This window comes from Postia placenta (genome assembly GCF_002117355.1).
Source record: "Postia placenta MAD-698-R-SB12 unplaced genomic scaffold POSPLAscaffold_16, whole genome shotgun sequence".
Taxonomy (NCBI): Eukaryota; Fungi; Basidiomycota; class Agaricomycetes; order Polyporales; family Adustoporiaceae; genus Rhodonia; species Rhodonia placenta.
The window spans coordinates 409,796-412,772 of NW_020169847.1; positions in this window are offsets into that span (position 1 = coordinate 409,796).

Below are 2,977 nucleotides of genomic sequence, written 5' to 3' on the forward strand. Positions count from 1 at the left end.
GAGTGTTTTCGGAACGCCGGCAGCGTTGAGGAGTTTCGACCTAATGTCGCGACTTAGGGTCGAGCGACAGGGGAAAACCAAACGCTGGGGGCGTTCGACTTATCTTACCGAAGCGATGGTGAGCTAGGCTCAAACCTAAGGCTAGGGACAAGAAATGTATTAGTTAGTAAAGGGTAAGTAAGGATACAAGTGAGGGCTTACTGACCTAGGGACAAGAGGTCGAAACTGAGGTCCCTAGGGCAGCAGAGGCCGGTTTATATACATGGGGAGATAAGGGCAGGCTGTGCGCGTTGGTCCGTGCGCAGCTGGTCCGTGCACAGCATGCCGACGCGGCCCCGGGGGCCGGTGAGTCAGAGCGGCTGTGTCAGCGGAGCCCGAGCTGTGCCGTGCGCTGCCGCCCCATCTAATCTAATCGTACAGTAGATAACGAAGTGTCCATATCAGGCAAGTAGTACAGAGGTCGCGGGTTCGAGCCCGCGAAAAGGAAAAATTAAAAAACGGCTAGGCGCCGTACCAACTCGTGACACTCGTGACATTACCCCCCCCTCAACGGCGCATGACCTCATGCGAGGCGCCCTTGCCCATCTCCCACCCGGAGCGGCAGCGTGCTTCAGTCAGCGGCAAAGGCATTGGCTGGAAGTTGAGACCACCAAAGGTAGCAGCATTGAGGCGACGAGGGGCATTCGGGTTCTTCCGGTGGAAGTCGGCTATGAGGGCCGGCGCATTGGTAACATTGCGCGCCGGTTCCCATGATGTATGCGAGTCGTCATAACCCTTCCACTTGACGAGGTACTGTAGTTGACGCCGGAAGATCCGCGAATCCTTGATCCGCTCAACCTCGTACTCCTCGTCGCCCTCAACCTCGATTGCAGGTGGCTCCTCCGGCTCCCGGCCCGGGATATCGCTACACGTGTACTTGCTCAGCAAGGAGACATGGAATACCGGGTGCACCGGCACCGACTTCGGCAGGATTAATTCGTAATCCAGGTCTCCGAGCTTCCACCGCACGGCATATGGTCCGAGGCGCTTGGGACTGAGCTTCTTGCTCGGCTGTTTCAGCTTAAGGTTTCGAGCATCAAGCCAGACCTTGTCCCCCGGCGCAAAGACCGGTGCCTGTTGCACGTGCTTGTCGTAGTACACTTTCATACGCTCGGCTGACAGCTCGAGCACAGAGCGCGTATCGTCGCGAATCTCCTTCAGGATTTTGAGCCGATCAGCGGCCGCAGGCATCGCAGACATCGGATTGATCCGCACTTGGATCTCAGGATTGTACCCTTGATGCAGGTAGAAAGGGGAGTGCCCGGTCGCGGAGTGAACTCGGTTGTTCAATGCGAACTCCGCGAGCGGCAACTGCTTTGCCCAGTCATCTTGCCTGTGGCTTGTGAAAGCGCGCAGGTACTGCTCGATCTCCTGATTCCAGCGCTCAGTCTGGCCGTCTGTCTGAGGATGAAACGCTGTAGACAGCGCCGGCTCGATCCCGAGTCCTTTGTACACCGCATGGAGATATTTCGAAGCGAACTGGGGACCTCGGTCTGATATGACCTTGGCTGGGGCCCCATGATGCTTGAACACATCGCGGATGTACAGGTCTGCCGCACCTTCTGCCGTCAGGGTCTCATGACAGGCCGAGAAGTGTACCTGCTTGGTAAAGCGGTCGGCGGTAACCAGGATCGAGTCGAACCCATCAGACTTCGGCAAGCCGACGATCATATCGGTCGTGATGATCTGCCACGGGCGCTCGGGGATCTCGTTCGGCTTCAGCGGACCCTGGGGCTTGGCTGGGAATGTCTTGGTACGGTTGCACACGTCACAGGTGCTTACGTACTCATTGACGAATTTAGACATTCCTGGCCACCAGTAGTTCCGTGATACGAGCTCCAGGGTTTTGGCTCGACCGCCATGGCCGGCGATCGGCGAGTCGTGGTGGATCTTAACGATATCCCGCCTGAGCTCCGCATTCTTTGGGACGTACATGCACCCGCGGAACAGCAGAAGCCCTTGCTCGGCGTTCCATTCCTCAAAACCCCTTTGCAGTCGGGGCGGCCCAAGGTCCTGCACCTTTTCAAGTGCCTCGGCCACCTCCCGATCTTTCTCCGAACATTCCCTGATGCGCTTCAGAAGCGACTGATCGGCCGTCACCGAGGCGTGACCACGCCGGGCGGAGGCGATGCGGAAGCGCTCTGGCTTGAGGACCACCTGATCGGTGTTATCGTCCTCATCGCCGACTTGATGGTCTGATCGGCGCGATAGGGCATCAGCCTTTCCGTTGGACGTTCCGGCTTTGTGTGTGATGCGGAAGTCGAAGCGAGCTAGGAACAGTGACCAGCGGGCTTGGCGACGCGTGAGATGCTGAGACGTGCGCCAGTACTCGAGGTTCTTGTGATCGGTGACGATCTCGAACTGATTGGGTAACCCCTCGAGGTAGTGGCGCCAATCATCTAGTGCTTCGATGATCGCAAGCATCTCCTTATCGTAGATCTCGTAATTCCGCTGTGCCGGATCCATCGCTGTCGCGACTTGAGGTCTAGCGACAGGGGAAAACCTAAAAGGAGCTGGGGGCGTCCGACTAAGTCTCACCGAAGCGATGGTGAGCAGTGCTCAAACCTAAGGCTAGGGACAAGATAGTATATTAGTTAAGTAAGCAAAGAGAATACAACTGGGGGCTTACTGACCTAGGGACAAGAGGTCGAAACTGAGGTCCCTAGGGCAGCAGAGGCCGGCTTATATACATGGGGAGATTAGGGCCGGCTGTGCACGTTGGTCCGTGCGCAGCTGGTCCGTGCACAGCATGCCGACGCGGCCCCAGGGGCCGGTGAGTCAGAGCGGCTGTGTCAGCGGGGCCCGAGCTGTGCCGTGCGCTGCCGCCCCATCTAATCTAATCGTACAGTAGATAGTGACGCGTCCATATCAGGCAGGTAGTACAGAGGTCGCGGGTTCGAGCCCGCGAAAAGGAAAAAATTAAAAAACAGGCTAGGCG